We start from the raw sequence: 25,576 nt of genomic DNA, 5'->3' as shown, positions 1-25,576 counted from the left end.
ATCATTGCTGTGGAGTGATTAACATTCACAGCCAATGACTAATTCTGTGTTGCCTCTACAGCAAGTCAGTCACGTCTAGTACTCCGCTCTATTTTTTGAACCTAATTCATTAAGCACTGCAAGCAACATTACCCAAGCAAAGAGTTTGCGCTCATGGCTGTTACTAGCAGTCAACTTATTAACTGGTAAGCTTCCAATAAACAAAAACAGCTCTAAAGAATAACGACTAACAGTCCTCTTAGAATAACTGCTAAAATTCTTTCAATGAGAAAATACAATATATTAAGGTTGCATTTAAAAAGTTAGTCATCACTACTTGACTAAGTAAGAGTGTTGAAAAGCCCTTTTCCTGCCTGTTTATACTTTATTTTCCACCAGTCAGGGACTTAGGAAATAGTACGTTTGAGTTGTATTGCAAAGAGCATCGACCCCAAAAACTGAAATTTGGCAATAGTATGCTCTTGCTCAAAGAGGGGGAATGTTGCACCATCCTTTAATAATGGCTGAAAGCAACAAGGTTTCACGCAGCCACTTCCATCAGGCTGCCTAGCTCCCATCTTTTTAATAATGCAGTTCCCCTCCTCCCCCTCGCTGCTCCGAAGTGAGAAATAAGCCATTGAAAACAGGGTGGCTGAGAGGAAGATTCCTGTGATTCCCACTAAGAAAAGTTAGCATTAACTCATTAGGGGCTAGATTTCTAAGAAAAACAATGAACCAATAAACAAAACCATCTGAACACTATAACCATTCGTCAGAGCAATCACAAAGCATCAAAGCACTCTCTGGATAAGCAGAGAAAGTATCGCAAAATAAGAATGTTTACAGTATGAAAATATTTTTCAGATGAGGAAAATACAAAGAACTACACAGAATCAAATCAAATAAGAAGAGATACAACAAGAAAACCACAAATTTTATAAAAATGGAAACTCTCACTGTGGACAGCAGATGGACCATAAAGGTAGACAGCAGCTATGTCAAGCAAAGATAATTCTGTTTGGATAGAAGAATTCTCACAGTGATTCATTAATTGCAGCTGAAAACATTCACATATTAAAGGTAAACTAAGAAACTCATCACTTAGTAAGTTGTTAAGCTTTAAGAATAAAAAGAGAGAGATGCATAGGTCTGTAGGAGCCTAGTGGCAAGCACTCTTGAAGCAGTGCTCTCTGGGCATCCAACTTTCCATCACAGCTTCATAGCAACATTTGAGCAGGGCTGCCCAGTGCCTTAGGTACACTGAACTTGCCTACACACACAATCATACACTGGGTTCCACTGTAGTTGCTGAGCATTTTAAAGCTGCATTCACAGCAGACAGTACAATGTTACAAAATGTGTTCTGAGATTTGTTTGCCCTACATTTTCCTGAGTTATAGAAAAAAAAAAAAAAAACACGTGAATTACGGATCACCCACATTTTAGAAATAAATGCAACACATGATATAAATGATGGCTAGCATCCTGTTGTGTTCTTTATATCAGCTTCCAATAGCTACCATCACGCTACAAAACAGTAATTCACTTGCTGTTTTTCTACTGAAATAGAGTAAATCTCACTTTTAAGCTTTCATCTGGCCAGGAATGGAAATAACATTCAGGTGGAAAACAACAGTGAGGTTTTAAAGCTGTATAGGTGGGGACCATTAGCACCCTGGTGGGCTGGAACTTCAAACCAAATCACGTGAAGAGGAAACAGCTGTAATAGCAAACCAGCAACAACAAGAGTTAACTGTCTCGTCTGCTCTCCTATCACGATGTTGAACAATAAGCAGTGGGAATAATTCATGCTGAGAGAGCCAAAGATGAAGTCTCAATAAGAGGAGCAGGGGGAGAGCACCTGTATTTTAGAGAGCTTCCTTCCCAATTTCAGGCTGGTGAAATGAATCTTCCCATGTTTAAAGACGCTGTATTTACAAAAAGAGTAAGTGAACTCCATGAACAACTATGGCAATCAGGCTTGGTGGCAGTTGTTGCTAAGCTGTTTATTCTAGCCCTCTGCATCCCAAGTTCAGGAGCCTCTACTTAAACTGCATAATAAAACAATAGATCCCCCAGTCTTCTTAATAATGGGGAAAATCCCTCCCTTTTTTCACTCAGCCCTCTGCCCCTCTGCACTAAAACTGTATGTAGAAAACTATTCAAATCCAGTGTCTAGCTGGGGATAGCATTCTGTTTCCCTTCCTCTGTAGTAAGCCTGACCAGCTCATATGCCATTCTGTTATTTGATAATTTTGGTGCTAATAAAAGCAAGCTGATTTTGTAAACAAGAAAATTGATCCAGCCTGCAGAGATTGGATGTGCAAACTCAGAGAGTTTGTTACATTATTAAGGTCAATTATCATTATATTCAAGTAATTACATGTCTGTCTTTGGTCAGAGCACATAGTTTATTCCTCATTCTGCCGTCACCACCCAGCACAAGAATAACCTCAACAGCTGGATCCCAAGCTGTGCCCTGCTGTAATTGGAGATGACTGAGAATGAAAAATGTTGGAAAACAAAATGTTTCCAAGTAAATAAAGGAAGTTCTGAACCAATTCCTTCTCCAGCATCTCATTATAAATAATAACAATTGCAGATCATCTGAAACACGCTTTAACTTAATTTTTCTAGAGCAGTCTAAACAATCCTTATAAAGGGAAGAAGAAATCCTACAGTGACTTTATATATGTTTCAGTTTTAGAGACCACTTGAAATGATTTGTTTCTTTAATTTAAAAATTCTAGACCTTTATATTTCACTTTATTTCCATGCCACTATTGAAAACACTTTTCAGCAGTAGCACAGTTATTAATTTGAAGAGAAATCTACTCCATCTGAAAAATTTACTTCAATCTACAAAACCGTCAAAAGAAATTAAAATATCAGATGCTAATCCTACTGAAATTCTTTTATTCATTGGCCTACTGTTTAATTTCTCTGCAGGCTGCTATGGTGGGAGACAGCCAGTTCTGATGTTCTCGCTATTCCACGTACAATATCATAAAGTCCTAGAATGGCACGGGTTGGAACAGACTTTAAAGATCATTCAGATACCCTGTCATGGATAGGGTTGCCAACCACTAGATCCTGTTGCCCTGGGTCCCATCCAACCTGGTCTTGAATGCCTCCAAGGGTGGAGCATCCACAACTTTCATGTCACAACCTCACCATCCACTCAGTAAAAAAATATTCCACCCAAATGTAATCTGAATCTTCCCTCCCTCTTTTAGTTTAAGACCATTCCCCCTCGTCCAATCACTATCCGCCCAGGTAAAAAGTTGGTCTCCATCCTGATTATATATTCTTTCTAAGTATTAGAAGGCTGCAGTAAGGTTTCCCTGTAGCCTTTTCCAGGCCAAAGAAGCCCAGCTCCCACAGTCTTTCTTCCAGGAGAACTGCCTCAGCCTTCTGATAACTTTCATGATATCTTTTCTTCTGCTGGGGGCTCCAGAGTTGGACACAGTACTCCCGATGGAACCTCACAAAGACAGAGTAGAAGGGGTCAATTCCCCCCCTCTTCCTGCTGGCCACCCTTCTCCCATTTTCTACGCATACCTGGGACTGCCTTGATCTAAGTGCAATTCCTTCCACTTGTCCTTGTTAAAACTTCATTAGGTTCACATGGGCCCACTTCTCTAGTTTGTTCACATCCCTTTGCATGCCATTCCCTCCTTCCTTAGCATCAACCGCACCACTCCGCGTGATGTCATCAGCAAATTTGCTGACAGTGCATTCAATTCCACTGTCCATGTCATTGATAAAGATTTTGAAGACCACCCATCTGAAGACAGATCCCTGGGGGACACCACTCATAACCAGCTTCCATCTGGACAAGGAGCCATTGGCCACAGCTCTCTGGCTGTGACCATCTAAGTAGCTCCTTATCCACTGAAAAGTCCAGCCTTCAAACCCATACTGCTCCAATTTAGAGATAAGGATGTGGTGTGGGACCATCTTAATGACCTTGCATATGTCCAGGTAGTTGCCATTCCTTTGTCCACTAACGCCATTACTCCATCACAGAAGGCCAGCAGATTTTATTTCCCTTCATTGAATTCTATTTAGTTACTGCCACTCCATTTATCCATATCGTTTAGGTCTATCAGCCCTGTCCCCTAGTTTGCCTGCTACCTCATCACTCTGGTATTATCTCCCAACTCACTAAAAATGCACTTCATACCTCATTCTGCACACTGTTAGTAAACATACAAGGTACTGATCCAGGATCAACACGCTGATCAACAAGGCATGCCATTAGGAACTGCCAGCTAGGTTCCACACCATGGATCCCCGCTCTGTGAGTTGGGCAGTTCTCTCGGCCACATTATCGTCCACACACCCAGTCCACACCTCATCAATGTGCATACACATATTATAAGACCCTACTGTTAAGACTTTGCTAAATTCAAGTTAAAACAAAACAAACAAACAAACGAAAACCAAACCCTCTACATTTTTTCCCTCCTCCACACAGCCAGATACCTTGAGAAGGCAGTCACATACCATTTGCCAGTAGTAAACCTACTGCAGGCGATTCCAATCATCTCCTTGCCCTTCACATGCCCAGAAGTGCCTCTGCCCTACGAGCTTCCCACAGACTGAGGTTCAGCTGCCCTATAGTTCCCCTCTTGCCCTTCTTGAAGGGCAACGCGATGTTTCCCTTTTTCCAGTCATCAGGAATCTCCTGATTGTCGTGATCTTTGGATGATGAGGGACAAAAGCATTGTAATGACACCAACCAGAGCTCCAGGCACACTCAGTTATCTCCCATTGAAGGATTATTTCTATTAGTTCTGGATGTCAGGGCGCAGTAGCAAGAAGTGCAGCTATGTTTCACAACTGTTTAGTTCAGTGCAAGCCTTAAAGCAGCTGTGGTTCCTGTTGCCCACAGGATGACACATATATTAGAGTGCTTAGGAAATGAAAACACCAACTTTTATGGTCCGCATATCTTTGAAAACAAATGTATTTGAGAGCCAATATGTAGTGAAACACTAGAATATTAGAAAAGGAAATACAAAGGAAGGCTATCATTCATTCTCCTACACACAAAGTCCCACTTCCTCCTTGTCAAGGTGTTTTATTCAATTAAAGGTTTGGACAAGCCATTGATTTATGATGTATACATTTCTGTATAAGCTATACATTAATATATTGATGGCATAATTTTGTTGAATGATACAAAGCCATAATAGGAACTTGATTTAAAAGTTCATCTAATACAGACATAGCTTAAGTGATGAGAACAAACTCCTGATGCTACAAACTCTTGGTAAAATTTTGGGCTACAGTTGCATATTCTAAACCAGTAGAATTAATCAAATCTTGAAGCCACTTAACTTTCTGTTGGCTACTTTTTAAGAAGCCTGAAACATCTCTTGGCTTTAGATTTTTAAGGCATCTAACAAAAAGTAAAACACTATTTACCTATCTAGGAAGTTGAAATTGAAGCTTGAAAGCAGTTTAATGCAAAACAGCTCGAGAAGCAGCTCAAAGCTATTTCAAAGAAACTTTAAAAAAAATCTTGGTTTCAAACATTTTTTGCCTCAAAGTGCATTTAGAACTTGTGTGATTTCATGCAACATATGGAGCCAAATCAGAGCTAGACAAAAACAAACAAACAAGAAAACCCACACACACAAAAGAAGAAAAATTAGGACTGTTCAAAAGGAACTTTTCTAAATTAGTTGATCACCACAAATTCATGCACACACTTCCACCACCACTTTTCGCATAAACTTATTAAGGTTACTTTGATGGTTTTGAAAAAAAACATCACAGAGTGGAACAAAGATTTCTGACCCAGCTAGCTGTTTATTCTTTACATTTACAGCTGCCTAACATTAACGTAAGGATAGTCTACCACATAGTTTATATTTAGACAGATGTGCAGTCTGATAGGTGTACCATTATTAGATTCTTTTAATGCTGGCTTTCCATCTTATCTGAGGCGGTTATGAAAAAGGAAGTTACACAGATGTATTCAAGGTTTTCCTTTTCAGAAGTCAGGCATCAGAAGGATGGACTGTTGAGAACGTCAGCTCAGTGGATTTACCTTTTTTTCGTAATGCATTAAATACAAGCTTCATTTACAGCAGCCACAGCTTTATTTTCAAAGAAGTGTTACAGCTGGGAGAGGGAAGCAAGAGTTTGAGGACTAATATCAAAACCAAAACCTCTCCTTTTGCAGCAAACACTTCATCATCAAGGCATTCACAATGGAAGTTTACTACCTGTGTCTGCTGCAGGGCTTAGCACTTTCATAACTTATACCAAATACTGTTTGTTATGCTTATTTCTGTGAATATAGTGATAAGCAAAATAAAGTATTTTGATAAAATGAGATTAGCATTTGAAATTATTGCCCTTCAGTAAAAAGGCAAATCAATTCCAAATTCAACTGAACAAGAAATCAGAATACCTCTGAAAGTAATAAAGTTTAGTTAAAATAATTTATTCTTTCTATGGCATTAGAAAAAAAAATATTTCATAATAGAGTGTTTCCAATCACAAACATACAGGAGAAAGGGTCAACTGATCATTAAATACCAAAATAAGCATAATAGGCTTCTCTCTTCCACAAAGCTAACCCTTGTCCTTGCTTATAAAAGGGGTCCATCAATCCCTATAGGACGCTGTTCCTAACAGCCTACTGCTTGAGCATAAAGCAGCACATTTGCCCACTGTTAATCTGTAGTGCTTCTTAGCAAAGTGGGGAAGAAAAGGGGGAGGAAAGGAAAAAGTACAATAGGTCAGTTGCTGCTGCTGCAAATGGCATGACAGCTGAACTTATTATGAGCCCGGTTTTATTCTGCTAGAACAAGAGAGACTCCAAAGGGCATCAAGACGGAAAGATATCAGCTCCGTGTTCACAATGCAGCATTACGCACCTTGCTTTCAAGGAGGAAATTAATGATACCATACATTATAATAATAATGAATTGGGCTTTAAAGTCGGAGGAGGAAAATGATTCCAGAAAATTGAAGGGAAAAGAGTTACTTTGCATGAGTTGGTCCTAGTTCTCATGCTGTGAGAGGAGGAATTTGCCCTTTAAGACAAAAGTCTGTGTGTTCTCTTTTGGACACCTGTCTATGGTCTTCCTATTTCCAGGCATGTTAGTTTCATATACAACAGCACGTTTTGCAAGTAAGCCCTTGCACATGTAAAAAAAAGTAATTCTCCCATTAGATCTTCCAGTTGCGAAAAAAAAAAACAAAACAAATACATCAAACTGAAGATTGTAAATCCATATACAGACATCCTAAAATAACTAAGCCATTTTTTCAGAGATCATAGAATGGTTTGTGCTGGAAGGGACCTTTAAGATCACCTAGCTCCACCCTTCCTGCTATGGGCAGGGACATTTCCCTCTAGCAGATTGCTCAAAGCCCCATCCAGCCTGGCACTGAATGCTTCCATAGAGGAAGCATTCATAACCTCACTGGGTAGTCTCACCACCCTCACAGTAAAGAATTCCTCTCTAATATCCAGTCTAAATCTACCCTCTTCCAGTATAAAAGCATTTCCCTCATCCCTCTGCTACCTGTTGTTATAAAAAGCCCCTCCCCAGCTTCCCTGGAAGCCCCCCTCAGGTACTGGAAGGCCACTATAAGGTGCCCACGGAGCCTTCTCTTCCCCACGCTGATGAACCCCAGCTCTCACAGCTTATCCTCATAGGGGAGGTGCTGCAGCCCTCTGATCACCTTCACGACCTTCCTCTGGACCCACTCCAACAATTCCACGTCCTTGTGTTGGGGGTGCAGAACTGGACACAATACTCCAGGTGGAGTCTCATGAGAGCAGAGTAGAAGGGAAGAATCACAACTATTGCCTAAGTCTTATGCGTACTAATGATCAGGGACAAAATTAGCTAATTCAATTCTTTGATGAATCAAAAACACCATTAAAGAAGTCATTCCAATGCTATGTAACAGTACATGCATCAAGAAATTAAAGCTATACAGATCTAAAGGTGCTGGTTGACAGCAGGCTCAGCATGAACCAGCAGTTCAGTCTGGAAGCCAAGGGGGCAAATTGCATCCTGGGGTGCATTAAACACAGCTCAGCCAGATGGTCAAAAGAGGCAGTTATCCCACTGTATTTAGCAATGATGCAGCCTCACATTGAGTATTGGGTGCAGGTCTCAGCTCCACAGAATAAAAAGATTGTAAAGGTCTTCGAAGGCGGTCAGCCACTAAGATAGGCTTGCTAGAAAGGCAGCTGATGCTCCATGCTTTTCAAGAGGCATTTGGACAATGCTCTCAATAACATTCTTTAACTTTTAGTTACCCCTGAAGAGGTCAGGCAGTGGAGTTGGACTCGATCTTCACAGGCTGATTTCAACTGAACTGTTCCACTCTTTTGACTGGGTGACCATACATAACAAAATTTGCATGAAGGGATTTAAACACAAAGGAATGCCAATTCAGAAAACTCAAACAGAACTGATTTAGAATTGTTCTGTGGTCTTGTATACAATAAACAGACAGGTAGGTCCATGAAGTGTGGAATTACTGTTCTCAGCTCTATGCTTCACAATTAATGAGCTACTGATATGTTCCTGTTGGCCTTGTACAACAAGCAAAGAGAGGGGGCACTCAACCATCCAGCAGTCTTCAGAATAAAAAAAATAAAAATTACTCTTCAGCTATTGAAAAGGCAATATTTCTCCAAAATAAAAAGCTAAGGAATTAAAATATATCATTTATATGCCTAATTTTGAAACACAAATGGCAAAACTACTTCAAACTTTGTATTGAAAATGACAAATATGAGAGATTTTGTTTATGACCTCGAAATTCACTTGGAAAAACAAAAGGGTAATGTGTCACTCATTATAAGTTCTCCATTTAAAAATGAAAACAGGCTATCAGTCTGTTGCAGATGAAATACTAGAAGCAAATGGTCACATGCTGCACAAATTCACATACATGGTTGTGAGCTGTAGGCATATTCTGTGACATTACAGGATGCAGTGCTAATTAACGGAGGCTTTTACTGAAAAGCCATCTCTGTAGTGCTAATTTAAACAATGTCTTTATGGAAACTGATTAATTCTCTGGAAGTAACATGCCATATCAAGTTTCAATAATTAAATATATTTGTAGCCAAGCTAAATAATAATCAGAATGAGTTTAGAATGAGAATAGCTTGCAGATTTTACAATAGCAGCTTGAACACCAGTTACAGGATGTGGTAGAATCATTTGACAGGGGAACTTGCTCTCCAGAGATCATTCTCCAGCTCACATTTCCTGTGTTTTTGAGAGCCAGAGCCTATTATGTTCTTTCATTCAAAGTTTCTGACTTTTTTTTTCTAATAGATTAATAGCAACAGCAGAAAGAAGCCACATTTTGGTCATCTACACACCACATATTTAAAATTACCTGAAAACTAGTTCAAAATTATTTGACTTAAAGCAGAATGTTGAAATTTGAAAATATTTTTAAAGCAAAAATAAAAATTGATAAAAGTTGAGGTCTACCTTTGACTGAAAAGATTAACAAGAATGAATTATCTCTGACCTGTTACATACCTCAAGATGAAGACAGAAATCTTAAATTCTCCTACATGTTCTGATCAAACAAAAATATAATTAAGTACCACCATCATAAGTGACAAATATTAGTGTCAAACAATGCACAGCAATTAAATTATCAACAAAGATATAATAAACCTCAAGGATGACATGGAATACAGAACTATTTATTAAAAGGGGCCTTCTCTATGTAAAGCAACCCTTCTGTAGATCAGTCATCTTATTTTATATCAAAGTACTCGATTCCAAGGACAATATCAGATACCAAAGATACGGAGGGGCAGTGTACAGTTTCTCAGGATGTCTTAAATCCTCACGATAGCATAGATAAATATTTAACTCATTAGGAATACCCTAGCCTGTATTTGCAAGAAAAACAACTTTTTACACAACTGGTGTATTTCAGCAGTGGCAACAGTGACAGAGGGTCTCCTCTGCTGATGTAGATTGATAAGAGCACAGCACGTGGGCTGATCATGCCTGGTGAAAATGTATAGCCAATGCTAGTGACTGTGTTGAAAAGTAGTGTTTGTAGCTGAGAATTTGCTCTATCAAGTAGCATTACTGTGCTCTTTGTATCTGCTGTATTTTCTATGGACAAATATAAGAGGTATTACTTTTGGAGTGGCCTACATAGAACACTTGTACAATGCCACTCATGGAGTTTCCCTAATTCTAAATTTATTTAAGTGTATCTATTGAATTTTCACTGAGGACACAGTGGGTCCATCCACCTTCATCTAAATTTATACAAAAAATTCAGTGATACACCAACAAAATACATCATAATCAAAATGTAATTAAAAATCTGTTGGAGATGTCCACAGGGAGGTCAAAGTGAAATCATTCAAAGGTTTTAAAAGACATTAATGTTTTTTCTTCATACAGATTAATTCCCATTATGGTCTTATTCTAAATAATAACTCACTTCCTGATGAACTGATCGTATGTCAATACAGAGACATGAATTAAGTCAAAACTAACAGAGATGAGCTTCTGTTCAGGAACGTCTATCAAAAGAATATTGAAAGTGCAATTACTTGATACTTTCAAAACTAGAATTCCAACAGCAGCCTAGTTGCTCAGAAAGAAAAAGTTTATTATTTCTCCTGCAAGGAAACACCGAGCAGATGACAATGGAGAAAAAAAAACACTTTAAAAGTTTGTCAAAATAAGCTAGCAATATCTTTGTTCATTAAATAATTTCTCTTTAAACGCTTAGGAAACAACTACAAGTCTTATACAATCTTGCCTCTGTCTTCATTTAAAAAAAATTGTAATGATTTCCTTGTAACATGCTGTACTTATCTCTGAAAAATATAACTCAGTGTAGTCTGAGGGAAAAAATTATGAAGGTACTGAACTGTATAAATCCTGTAACAGCTGCTCATCTGCAAATTAACTGTTAGAAAGCCATCATTAGGGATAACGTGAAAGATTTTGCCTTAAAGATTTTTTATTTTTATTTTTTTAAGGAGACATCCTTAATACTGAGATATCACATTTCCCTTCAAAAGGGTGCCTGTATTCTCAAACAGAGCTTCTTGGCACAGCAGTTTTAACGTTGGAGTAATGGTGTTGGCGCTATTTGTTTTCTTTTACTTGAGATGCCTTTCCAGTGAGAAATGCATTTCATCATTTCACAGAATTCAGCTTTAGGACACTGACACTCATCCGTTCTGCAATGGGCATGTCGAAGTACCAGCTTTTTGCTGCCTAGAGAGAGAATATTTATTTCACTTTGGAAAGCAGAGGAAAGTGAAAGGAAGGCCGGGTTCCAAATTCTGTCAGTGATGTACACGTGCTGCAGCAACACACCAAAACTGTGACAGGAACACATACAACACCACAGCAACTAGGGCGAATGATGCAGTTCGTCTGGTACAGAAGTCCAGGCCATGAGCATTTGTTTATGGGATTGTTGAAGGGACACAAAAATCAGTTTGCAGAAAAATCCTTCAGGCAGCAGCAGTTCAGTCTTACAGAAAATCCTCTCGTGTCCAGAATAAAAAGAAAAATCCTTTGAATAACATACCAACCTGGTATGCCTGCTCTGAATGAGCACAAAAATGTCATGTATTCTCTTATTAGCAACTCTACACTAAATGATTCTACTGAATATCATTACAGAAGCTGCAACAGAAGCTGATATTGGGAAGATAGTTCCTTGTTTCAGGGTTTTCAACAGTTTTCATCAGTTTTGAGTTTCAGGGTAAAGAGCCAGAAGTACAGAGTGAGGTTTTTCTTTGGTTGCCGCTAGAATGCCTAAGAAGCTGTATTGAAATATGGAATGCTCAGCACTTCAAAACTTACAAAAACATCAGCACAGCATTCCAGTGACTGATCCACTTCACAGCAACACTGCAATCAAGTCACAGAACTCTGCAACTGCTATGGGGCCTCAGAATTCCACATGTAAATCATCTTTGGAGGAACTCAAATAGTTTTCCTTCAGGACACTACGAACTCTGAAAATAAATTCTGACCTTAACTGTATAGAGGAGTCACAAATCAATTACAAATGCTATTCAAGAATGTTTTCCATTTTTCTGAAAGAAATACAACCCCGTAGTGAAGAAGTATTGCTTTGCATACGTTCATATTTTCTCATAATGATAGGTAGCAAATTTTACAGAACATTTTTAATAAACATGCCAAAATTCATACACGAAGTTGGATAAAGAAAGAAAACTCACAAAATGCACTATGAAGTCATCGAACACCTAACCCAAAGCACAACTCACAACGAGTACTATCACAGACTGCTCAACTGCAGAGGAGACATGCTCTATTTACACACACTACTTGTAATTGCATAGAAAAACAAGCTCCAACAAAGTTAGAAACAGTAAGAAACCCAACAAAGGGTCTGAAAAGGCGTCATTTCTTAAGTAACATATTTTGGCTGCCAATAATTCCCATTTAACAACAGGAGCTCTCAACCAGTGGCACGTGCTTGAATTTCCAAATAACTTATTAAAGGCTCACGGTGACTCCTAAGTAAGCACGATTTTTTTTCGTCCCTACAGAACAAATTCATAAAAATGGGAATAAAAAGGCTCTTTGAGCTTAACATATTTTCAGAAATTTTCTGTTATTTCCTCCCTCCTATCTCTGCCCTCAAGTAAAATACAAAAAGCAGTGACCTATTTCAACATTTTTCCTCAAAGGGAAATTAAAAGCATGTAGTAAATTTTATATAAAGATCAGATCTAGCATAAGAATAAAAATTAAAAAAAACACACAGGATGAAAACACTTCCTTGAAACCTACAGTGAACTCTAGGCATACCTGCATTATCTCAGCTGATGTACTGAGTGATTGAGGCCCACACGTGGGAAATAAACATTTTAAGAATGAACTTGAACACATGAATGCAAGCAAAAATCAGAAGAACTGACTGGGTTAAATAGCCATACAGTATTAACTACAGATCAGAAGCAAAAAATCAACTGAAACCCCTTAGAAAAAAAAAAACCTTCCAAGGGAAATATATTCGTTTCCTCCTGCCAAACAAACAAACCAGAAATTATCCTGGGATTACAATGAAGTTTCCCCCCATTCGATTACATTTAGAGGTACTACACCAACAAGAGTTTTGATGGCAGTCTTACAAGGCACTAGTTAAAAATCAATCACATTGATCAATAGCAATACAGAGCAACAGAGAAACTGTGAGCTTATGTATTTTCTAAATGATCCCTGTTCTGCATTTAGTAAGAACTGAGTTACTAGAACCCATTACTGCAACCAAATCCTCCCATTCTAGACTCCAGTGTGGAGTTGGATCCCTTAAGCTTATATTTAAGAAATAAACCTTTAATCAGGATACCTAAGAAAGCTTTACGCAATCATGCTGTGCACATACCATTCTATCCCAGCAACAATCTAACTCACTGACTAGTTTCATCCAAAACTGACAGAAAACTGGAAATCTCTGTGGTGGTGAGTTCCCACAGGTCTCAGGAATATGAGTCAGTAGGTGAGGAAGCACAGACTGAGGTGGTGTCCCAGGAAAGGACAGGCAGGGCTCAGCCAAAGGAGTAACCCAATGGAGTAACCACTGGGCACCAAGCCTTAAGACAGCAGGCATCCATCACATTGTGAAAGAGCAGGTCTTAAATATAATAAACATTAAGTAGGTAAAAAGCACTGGCTCACACGAGAACCAACTTGTAATTACAATTATTTGCCCAACAATTTTAGTCTACTTCTTTTAATACCTAAAGAAAAGCATGTGACGATAATCAATAGCATGAGACAGTTAAATAACTCTCTTTCTTCAGGTCATTAATATCCTTTAGCACTAGGCCTCCGAGCAATTCATCACACCATATGCCTGAATGCATGCCACTGGAGCAATAGTTTTTCTCTCTGTGTATGTTTCTATGCATGAGAGAACAAATATTGAGACTATCTGACAGTCTCCATTTTATTTTCCTGGTCTGTTCCAACACATTTAACCACAATGCCTATCTCTTCTCTTCCCTCCCCTTCAGCCTGCCCTGTCAACGACCTTAAACCCAATTTAAATGAACCACCCTCTGCCATTAATGGGAAATAATTCAGCCTTGGTGATGGTTTGTTAAAGCCTCTCTTATAAAAGAAATCACACACATCTTTTCAATCATCTTGAATCAGACGAGGGCTTTTGGGCTTCAAAAATCATTCAGTAGTGATGTTAGGGAGGCCAGACGTAAGTTGGAGTTCAAAGCAAAACCATTTATTTGCTCCAGCCCTTAATTATAAATTTAACATGAGAGAGCCATAGCCTGAGCAATTTCCACGCTGCAGTTTGAAAATGACTAACTTCTGTGGCTCCAACAGATTGAGAGGAAGGATTTAATCATTCTGCCCACTGCATGTTAATACATCTTTTCTTCTCATGCTCTGTAGAAAAGCATGCCAAATATATGAGATTAGCAGCTTTAAATTCACCTGTAAATAACTCAAATAAGGACATTTAGTATCAAACTTTTCTCAAGTACTCAGAAATGATTACAGTAGATCCCCGAATGGATTCAGGCTTGCAGCTCCTGTTGATTTCCTGCAGCATTAATCCTTACAAAGGTATTTAAACACCTCATAGCTTATTTTCAGGATATATGAGAGCAGGGAACGTGGTTAGTAGATTTTGCACGGATTCTGCAATTCTTCTTTAACTTTACATGAGAGCTTCTGGTGCCTTTCGCATTTATTCTGATCCACGAAACAGAAAGATAACAAAGGACTGAAATCCTGGATAAGATGAAAAAACATGCAAAATTAGACCACGCTTTAGCCTGGATAAACTAGTCAACATGTAACTATCACAATGTAAGAAGTGTTACTGCTTTAAGGGAGAATTCTTATGAAAGTGTCTACTTCATTAAAAACGAGCTCATGAAACAAAAAGCTCTGTGCTGCTAGACACAAACTGCATTGTGTCTTGCAGGAGAGTCAAGTCTTGGCAAGCAGCCAGGTGCTGAAACCCATCCAGGCACATCAGATATATATTAATGCAGGATAATCTGTAAGAAAAGCATTCTTTCATAAACATTTTTTTCTTTGTAAAACCATCAATCAACTTCCTAGCCGAGCACCATGTGGCTCAGCTTAAGAGATCCTCAAAAATGCTTCAGTGTCTATAAACCACCAGCTTATTTCAGAGACGAGGTGCCTTTCAGTGCCCATTGTCCTCAGCATTTGCCGAAGTTATTTGGCCGGCTGTCAGCAGCTAATTCTGATTTGTAACTTGGGAAGCCAGCAGCAGGAGGTTGCTCAGACGTGACTGGTGTCATCCCTGCACCAATTAGGCAAGGTGCAGACTGCCAGACAGGAGTGCTTTGCACTTCTAGGAACTTGTTTTATAGTTATAAAAAATACCTTAAAGTTATTTCATAGGAACAGCATTAACATGCAGGATCACCTGAACATCTGCCTGAAAAACAACTCATGAAGGCATGTTGTTATTCAGCCCAAATTAAACGGCATAGAAAGGCACAGTGATACATGTTTTGTTCAAGTTTTATTTCCTAGCAAGTACACATTGATCGGCATTATTACATAGGACAGGCACTGTAGCAACAGAATGACTCAAAAAATTTTCCAGAGGAAACTTACTACAGAAAAATAAGTGTTTTCCAAGTGTTTTCAGTAAATATATATATATACATATACACACACATTATATATATATATATACATCCAAAGAACGGTAACAAATATTCCAAGAACTATTTCTACAAATAAAAGAAGCTCTACTGATATTCTGTGGAGGTAGTAAAGTCCATCTCAAAGCATTAATTCTTGGGGATTCTTGCATATTCAATAGGTAAAATACCGTTTTCCTACACACCTGATCTTTAGATGGGCAAAAGCTGTTGGTTTCTAATTCAAAGCACTTCTGTGTCATCATATAAAAGATATGTTCTAATTTTACAGCATATATTAACACACTGACACCTCTACATTATTTGATAAGAGTCGGGATGAGGAAATTATCATTGTTTAAATCAATAGGAGATGATATAAAGAATTTCACTATCATATACCTACCAGATGGATCTGCTTATGTCAAGGTGGATGTATGCTTACACAACCCACAAGCACAACTGCAGCTCTACTGCAGTCATATACTTAATTTCCTCAAAAATGGTTCTTCAGAAAGAGTAACATCACACTGGGTAACACTAAGATTACTTGTTGATACCTGAATGATCTCAATAAAGAACATTCCTCTCACGCTACAAAGAGCACTTAATTAGCCCTATTCTAAATTGCAAAAAAGTCGTGGCTACGGTACCCACTGGACATCCATTTATTTCAAATAATGAATACACTTTAGAAACAAGAAAAATAAAGCGTTGTTGAAAGAGTACACTTCATCTTTCTGTTTCTGTAAGTGGAGTAGGTAACTTTTTTTCTTACCATAATTGTGTCTAGTGTGGGAAGAATGGATATGTACCTGCACAAAAATCTGTATTATTTCTAAAAATCTCATTAACTCATCATCTTGGTATTGGAAATGAGAAGTTTTCCATAGACATGTTCCTTTGGAGTAGTTATTTCGTGAGATTATAGACTGAAATGATGACATAGCTTTAAATACTGCCTTCCTCTAAAAGCAAAGCTTGGTGAACAGCTTTTCCATCATCCACCAACATTCCTTCACATGCAAAGCCTGAAAACCACAGCTCTTTTTGTTGAAAAAAATGTTCTGCTTCCTCCAAACCTTTACTTTTCACTTCTAAAGAACCTCCTGCCTTACAGCAGCTTAAGAAGACACAACTGGATCTGCAATAATTCCACCCTCCTGTCTGCCACAATGTCCTGTTGCAGCCTGACATTCACACAGCAAGCGGAGATGGTCAAAACAGAGGATGTGATGTAGGAAAAGTTCTGCAATAGCTGCAATTCCTAAATCAAACATGGGATGGTCTTCCATGTCTGATGCAAGAGCACAGGGCCTACTAAGTTTCAGTCATGTTTAACGATTGCTACACTAATTAGCATGTTTGGTTTTTAATGCAGTTTTCAATTCTTAATTAAAATGTTTGAGTATTAAAAATACTCTGAAGAAATTGGAACGTAAGAGACTAAATACCTTTGATCCCAAAGCTCCATGTGATACGGAGGTGAGTCAGATTTTATTCTGGAATCACGGTGCCTACAGTCTTAATGAAACTCCCTTCCACACGTAGGCAAACTTGTATTTGTGTCAGTGTTAATTACATCTCCTTATATCTACACAAACTCACACATTAGTTACATTCTTTTGAAGAATGCAGTCAACATGCTTGGGCTTAATAGTTAAGAATCAATCACTAAAGTAATCTTAACGTGCAGAAGTTGCAAGTCTGTGGAATTATTAATAAGGGGAATTTAGACAAAACAAGAAACATGGATTTCCAAGCAGTTTTCAAATGTCCTCCACCAATAACTTACAGAGAAAGCATGCAGACCACTCTCAAAGTAATACCTCCTATATATTTCCATGGAAACTACAGCAGATACAAAGAGCACAGTAACATTCTTTGATAGAGCAAATTCTCAGCTCCGAAACACTATTTTTCAGCATAGCCACCACCACTAGCACTTTCACCAGTCATGAAAAAGAGCCTGCATGCCATGCACATAGAAGAATACAACAAAGTTCTACAAAATCATGAACACACAAGAAAGATAATCAGAAATGCACTTATTTTCGCTATTGAGGATAAAGAAAAAATTCAGGCAGCGAGTTTCTTAGGCAGTAGCCTTTAGTAAAAAGAAAAAAATCCACACAATACATGATTCAAGAAGGATACTCATTGCTATAGGCTGCTGCAGAGACTGCAAGTGCAACAGTCTGCAATTTATGGAAGAGGCTAATAAATATGATGTTCAGGCAGCAAGCTCTGCCATGGAGGGCCCTATAAGCTCGGAGGCTCTGCATGGGTTAAGCAATGCTTCACCATGAGCTGCCCTCTTCTTTCACTGTTTTCAGCACACCCAGAGCTGAGCAGTACTGGAAAAAGGTACAAGCAGCTCACTGCACACTCATGGCAGGTGCCTGACATGGTAGAGTAATACTTACTCGTGTTACATAGTTCAGCCGTATGCCAAGACATAAAGAAGGCAGGAGTAAACTCCAAGTTAACAGATCACAGATGAATCCATGGTTTTGTAATGAAAGATGGTATACTGAATAGAAATTCCAAACATGGTCCTAATAATTCCACGCTTTTGTCTTAATTCAAGGAAATTCATGGGTTAGACAAGACACGCCAGGAAATCCTATATTCTAATGCAAGCTGAAGTATATGGATGGAGCTAGATCCAGCTCAAACACCTCGTCAACATGAAAACATAAAGCCACTTAAAGTCAAGGTGAGGTGTCTCATTAGGAAAAAAACTGAACTGAGGAGGTGAACTCTATCCAAGCATATATTAACCAAGCCTTACCTAAACTAAAACACTTTTCCTAACAAAATCTTTTCTTTGTCAGACATTAAAATATTTGCACTTGAAAAGCAGAGCCATAGAAAGCCATGCGACTAGGATGCTTAGATGCTGGTGTTTCATTTAGCCTATCAAGGTGTTTCAGAACGCAGTTTGGCATCTAAGCAGAGTGCAGACATGCAGCATCGGAGAGAACAAGCCAAAGAGTACGGCATTAGGCAAGCATGGCAGAGCGCATCAGCTGTAAGTGCAGACAGCTGTGCTACCTGATACATGCAGTGAGATGACCACCACTTAGCTTGCTTTATTTCAGGGAAAAAGAACTGCCAAAAACTGAGAGGTCTGGGTTTGGTTAAAAAAATACTCATCCAATTGGGATGAATTTAGATGAAAGAAAATAGGAACTGTGTAATTATATACACTTACCTTGACAAATAGAAAGCAATCTGTGATTAGAACATAGTAATTAGTTACAAAATGCTTCCCATGGATTTAATTACCCATCCGTCTACACGTTTCTTAATTACTTTTATCTCATTGCATCAGTAAAAATTTCTGCCTGAGGCAACTGCCACTCGCTTATTTACACAGTTTCTAGTTTTTACAGTGCATATATTATAGGAACATGCACAACAATGCCAGAGTTACAGTTGAAATTTCACGGAAAAGGAATTTCTTCCTCAGTTCTCCATGGAAATTAATTCTTGGGGTTGAATTCAACCCTAACTTTATCACCTATGTATTCCAGTGGTTTCCAAAAGCCCATCATGTCATTTAAAAGAAATCTGAAGCAACATCACAAGTTCTTCAGTAAAAACTGAAATAAATCTATGTTCACACAACTGAAAACATGGTTCATAAGCAATACTGCAAACATAATTGTAATGCAAATGTAATGTATACCTAACTTTTCCAGAGAAACCTATAACAAACAAAACAATATGTAGATAGATAGCTACTGAAGTAGTAAGTGTATTTAACCTGTTTATTTGAAGCTTTAAAGTGTTGATTTGTTTGCTTTCATTTTGAGGATTTTTTTTTCCCTGTAAGGTACAGATATTTTTGCTGAGGTTGCATGTATTTTGCTCTGACAACTCTCTGTAGCAAGAAATTTATCTTTTTATCTACCCATGAAATGGTGAGCACAATACTCCCAACAGAGAAAAAATATCTGGTACACAGTTTATAAATTTTAAAAAGAAATGCTTAAGGACAAAACTGAGTTTATCCACACTCAAACTTATCAGAATTTATGAGCAGCAAAAGCATAAATATAGTTTAAATAGGAAATGTCAGGAGGTCCAAACGACAAAAATAAATTTACTCCGCAATAGGAAAATGTTGGAGTTATTCTATGAAAGAAAAGCAAGAGATAGGTTCCTCTACATGGCAACACATTTGTTGCTGGAGATTCAATATTTCTGAATGTGTTTGAAGTTGTCAAGAAAAGACAATGCCAAATATGCCTTTAGGCAGATGAATTCAAATCTGTGTAAAAGACTGGATCTCACACCGTCCAGCTTTTCATTTCTAAACATACATATCAGGTTAGATTTTTTTTTTAGTAGCCGCAATGCAAGCATTTCCACATGAGCAGTGGAAAAAGAGCTGGAGCACAAGGTTCTGTCAAGAAAAGCAGCTAGGTGCTGGCTTTGCAGTCATTGCTGGAAGTACCTCACTTTCAATAAGCAATGCAGAACGTGAAAAAAAATAAACAAATGTTGTTTTGAAATCGAGTGCAAATTAAAATCATGAACTACTGCACTAGAGAAACTAGTGAAACTCATGACAAGTGTTAAAAACAAAATGTGTCTGCAAATCAGTCCTTGCACATCAGTAGAAAGACCCGTGACACGTTCCAAAGCAGGAGCAGTACAAAGCACAACACGCAGCTGGCAGAGCGAGGCAGCAGCCATCATCTGCCCTCTCCTCCAGGAGCTGCCTGACACACCAACATCCTTCTGCAAGGCTCCCTGTACAGCCTGCTATCAAAAAGCTCAGGTTTTTGTTAGCCTGAATGTGGCCTTCTCAACTGGACTGCCACGAAAAGCCAGATATTCCACTTAGCCTTAATAGTTAAGAATCAATCACTAAGGTAATGGTACTGTGCAGAAGTTGCACGTCTGTTGAATTATTAATAAGCAATACAACTGTAAATGTTTTTGTTCACCATTCTTCAGTGCACTTGCAAATGATTTCAAAATGAAAGGTGCTGGAGCATGAAGACTGTAGGCAGCCATTGCTTTCTGAAATCACAGTGCAGGGAATTGGTGGAATTCTCGCCTGCCTGGGTTATAATCAGACATTGTGAACTTTCCTTGAAAGCAGACTTCAAATTCACAGGGGTCCCCAGCCTTCAATCAAGAAAATGCTTGAAACAACCTCCATCTGCCATTTTAATGTATTCTTCCTAAAGAGTTCCATAAATATTTAATATAAGAAACGCACTGTTTAAACACAATGAATGGCTCGTGAAATTAAAGTTGGCTGACGGATTACACAATATAATACACAGTAAACAATGGCTACAAAAAAACCAAAACCATAGGCAGAGCCATACAGTCTTTCACCCTTCAGCTGAATGAATCAGAAAGGAATGCGAAGGTAAATTTCATGATCCTCTTAGAGATAGAGCAAGCTTGCACAACAGCCTTAACATAGAGCATGTTCCTAATTCCCCGTGTGCACAGACACACGGCAGACATTGTCTGTCAGCAGTGAAGAAGACATGGACAAAATCTTTTTTTGTTGTTCCTGACAGCCTTCCTCCCCATACACCTCAAAGAGCTACAGTGAGAAAGCTGAGAAGACAAAGCTCTGTCCAAGATCTTAAGCGGGGCTATAAGGATGTGTAATTAAACGGCCTGGTTTGGAACAATTTTGAGCAATAATACAACGAGATCTAATGACAACAGTGTTGAATTATCAATACACATACCATGAAACTATACAGTAAGTGCTTCATAAGCTGCCCAGCACACAACCAGAACCAAAAGACACTGCCACGACAGCACATCCCGGTGTCTTTTTCACACCACACACAGCTGTGCCTCTCTGCAAAAGCCATATGCTGGATCAAAAATGCAAACTTTAATGAAGAACTTCAAAACACATGCTGCCCATGTCTGACACTAATTTACACACATATATTTACACACGTGCACACACAGAGGCTAATATGCATGCTTACACTTACACTATCACATTCATCTCTTTGAGCCTCTACAATATTCAAAGCACTCACATATAAAAGCACAAACATAAATACTGTTGCGGTTCCCCCCCCCAAAAAAAAATCACACCCTGAAGTTTTGTAAACTACACCTGTGGTACATAAAACCACTACTTCAATACACTATAGTGTATTTTCTACTTCAATACAAAATAGTGTTTGTTTATCAGTATGTAACCAGTGAATGTTTGCTTCGTTAAAGACTGGCCCTTTAGCAGAAAACACTCATTGCAGAAGGCAATAGAGGGCCTAAAAAATGAAAGAAAAGAATTCTTAATTGTAAATAGAAATTTAAATCCAGACAAGGCAGAGCTACAAAGACACCAACACTGGAATCCACAAAGAACACAGTCCTAAAATTACTTTTATTCATCTTCCTTGTGCCACATCAATAGTTTAGAAAATCATTCAAACTCAGCACCTCATAATTCTCTGAAGACACCAATAAAAACATATATGCAGTAGTAAACCTGTTCCAAATCTTTTTACAGTCATCATGAATACTTGATTTTTTAAATGGTCCAAAAATGACTTTTAAAGTATCGGAATTTAAGAATGACTTTTTTTTTTCACTACTTTTATAACAAAGTTAAGGATCAAACTGTTACCTGTGCACTGCCAAATCGAAGTCTTCCCAACCTAAATGTCAAAATCTAAAACCTTTGAACTATAATAATGATGAAGTTTTGATACATTTATACATCTCATTATATTTTATAATCTCAAAAATTCATATTCAGGTAACTCTTCCCCCTCCCTCCCCCCCGATACAACATACACACCTATTTCTAAAAGAGATCACTACCTGTGACCAGCACCCGTTGCTGTAGAGAATGCAAATCAGCCTTCAAAAATGAGTGTAAGTAAAGTTTAGAATTGGCCTCAATTCAAGTACAAAAGAAAAATAAAAGAAAATCATACTTTGAAAATGACTCTTGCTTCTCTTATGAGCTATATGTATCTCTATATATACCATGCACGCATGTGCAGAGATCTCCAGTTGATAACTGCTGGAACAGAAATCAGTGTGTTATGGGGTCCAAGATGGTTGATGTGGTTTTACCTGGCAGTAGCTCAGCACCACACAGCCATTCACTGCCCTACCCTCCCCAGTGTGACTGGGGAGAGAATTGGAAAAACAAGCAAACAAACAGCTATTTACTAACACAGAGAAAAGGATAATTATTAGGACATATATAAAAATACATGCATATGACTGTATATCACAAGTGATGCACATGCAATTGCTCACCACCCCCTGACCGATGTCCAGCTAGGCCCAAGCAGTAGAAGAGAGAAAGATGAACTCCCACCCCCTTTAAATCTCCTTCTTCCTGATGTCCTATGGTATGGAACATCCCTTTGGCCAGTTTAAGTCAGCTGTCAGAATTCCATTCCTTCCCAGCAACTTGGGCCTTTGTTGCAAATGGCCTTGGCTCTGTATTACACTGCTTAGCAGCAACTACAGGCATCAGCACCTTACCAACACTGTTTTTCTCCTAGAAGCAAAACAGCATCACACAGATACTCTGAAGAAAATAATTCCATTCCAGCTGAAGTAAGACAGTGATGACCAAGACAGAATAGGTAGAAAACCTGAGATGGGACAGAGCAGGAGGAACGCAAAAGGTCCAGAATAACAGAGGTTATGATTCTGGTGTGTCAGAGTGACTCAGAGAACTAAATCTGCATTTACTGCTGACCCAGGAGAATAAAAAGGTTTTCCAGTGGTTCAGACCCATCAGGCAGATCATAAAAATTAACATCTATAAAGATGCTCCTACTTACAGGAGGCAACTGCACTTCATCATCTTTCACTGCAATTAATACAAAATATTTAAAGATGTCCATGAACTAGAAAATTACCGCTTTCAAGAAAAGATTACAATATTAGATAGCAGTGGCTTAATTTGCATTGCTGACAAGAAAATTCAGAAAACTCATTAATTTTACACAGATACAACACTATTTCATTACCTTGTTAACATTTTTTTATGCTTAATATCTTCTCTTTGGAACAAGAGCCCTGCTTTCTTTTATCTAAACCAATTGATCTGCTCCTACAAAACTATTCAGCTCGATTCATTTAGAATGAGTTTCTTCAAGCTGACAGCAAGAAGTATCTAGCTACAGGTGCTAACGTTAACAGTGTTTTAGAAAGAACACACGTTTTTAATATTAAATGATATCATTCATGTTTTCTTTCTTTTTCAAGGTAATTTCAGAATAACTAGCAGTTAAGTGCCTGAATGATAAAATTATGTTCTTCAAAATAAGTTACATTGAGTGCATATTTATTTTTCCTTCCATGAAAGGAAATATTTAAGTGCTATTTGGAGAATTAAGCAAATACATTATTTGCTTCATTCTTAACATGCAACACAAACAAAGCTCTCAAATGACTAACTTGTTTTAAACTGGAAAGTAAATTTGTTCTCTTGGTGGCAGAAATCTTCCACTTTCAAATAGATCGAGATTGGCAGGTGCAAATTTTAGCATCCTTACACTCAGCAACATGGGCCCATTGAAGACATGGTAGTCAATAACCACTGCTTTAAGAAAGTGGTGCTTGTAGACAACGGGTTACAGAAAACAAAGGTTTAAACTCTAAGCCACAGTTATTTTTTTCCCCGAGTTAAAAGAAAATACTTGGACGCCATTTCTATTAGGACCAGCTATTGTAACAGGGTGTACACCACAACTGTATACTTACATGGCTTCGGCTGTCAGGTAAATTACAAAGATTGTTTGAGAAAAAAAGCCCAACAAATAGATGAATCCTTGGACAGAAAGCACCTACATATTTAATGCTATGTTGAAGATGGTACACCTAGCCTCCATGAAGTCAGAAGTAGGTCGACAAATCTCAAATGAACACAAAAGCACCAACAGTGACTAAAGTTAAAAGTGGCTCTGAAAATCAGAATGCTCAAATTCAACAAATTTCACACCTGAAGACATCTGTTGGTGTTCCTGACATTCAAAATGCATTACACGTACCTCAGAAAAACTGAACAACTGGAAAAAACACATTCTGAAACAATTTCTGGCCTGAATAATATAAGGCGTCTATTATTTTTTGGCTGACTTAGGAATCAATGTCTATCTTATCCCTTTAGGGCAATATCCAGTACAGAAATCTTATCTGATTTGTGGAGCAGTAGAGCTCCTCAACAGACCTATAAATTTCCAATGTTTAGTAATATGAAATGGCATATTGTGTACATGAGAGTAATATTACTAAAACAGATTTCCCAAGAGACTTCTGAATAAATCATCAATAAGTGCAGCTGAAATGCACCAACTTCAGAAAAATATAAAACACTTTATTAAAAGTTGTTGCGTTTCTCCCTGATAAAGTCTAAGCTACTTCTGAGCACGGAATCTTCTCCCTCTCCTTTTTAATTAATGTTTTCAATTCACCACTCCTGGAAAAGCGGCCTTGCTTTTACCCTGCATCTCCCTCTGGTGGTTTCCTTTTCTACTCATTTAGAAGTAATCCTGTTAAGCACGTTCTTCTCTTGTTTTAAAAACCTGGACAGTCTGAAGTTTCATTTTCCCCTGCTCCTCCTCTTGCTCATCTTTTCATAACCAAAGTCTGCCTATCAGCTCCTCCACCTTCCCAACTGACCTTGGCTGTCTCTTTGCCTCTTTTCTCTGGACAACTCATCCTCAGCCATAACACCCAGAAAATCCACCAGCTTACTGAGATAAGGAATTAGCAGAACTGCAGAAACCTTCTTCAGATTTAAATATTACAGCATTAATGCTCTCAAACATTGTGGTTAGACACCAGTGTTACAACAGTTGCCCTCTGATGAATGCACATTACTGAGATTGAAAGCCCAACTTGTGGCGCTCCCATAGCTGGGGAGTTATGTGCATCCACGTAAGAGAA

General features: G+C 38.3%; 1 protein-coding gene across 2 annotated transcripts in view; it reads right to left on the bottom strand.

Moving 5' to 3' along the window:
* The window catches only part of CDKAL1 (CDK5 regulatory subunit associated protein 1 like 1), a 362,027-nt gene that overhangs the window by 140,190 nt on the left and 196,261 nt on the right, over positions 1–25,576 (bottom strand). The gene's annotated exons all lie outside the window — the stretch shown is intronic.

The sequence above is a fragment of the Centrocercus urophasianus genome, unplaced genomic scaffold, assembly GCF_019232065.1.
Source record: "Centrocercus urophasianus isolate 14NV4802_14NV808 unplaced genomic scaffold, USGS_Curo_1.0 seq_11, whole genome shotgun sequence".
In the NCBI taxonomy this organism is placed as follows: Eukaryota; Metazoa; Chordata; class Aves; order Galliformes; family Phasianidae; genus Centrocercus; species Centrocercus urophasianus.
The sequence above is the reverse complement of the archived record's forward strand: the minus strand, read 5'-3'. Positions and strand labels throughout refer to the sequence as shown.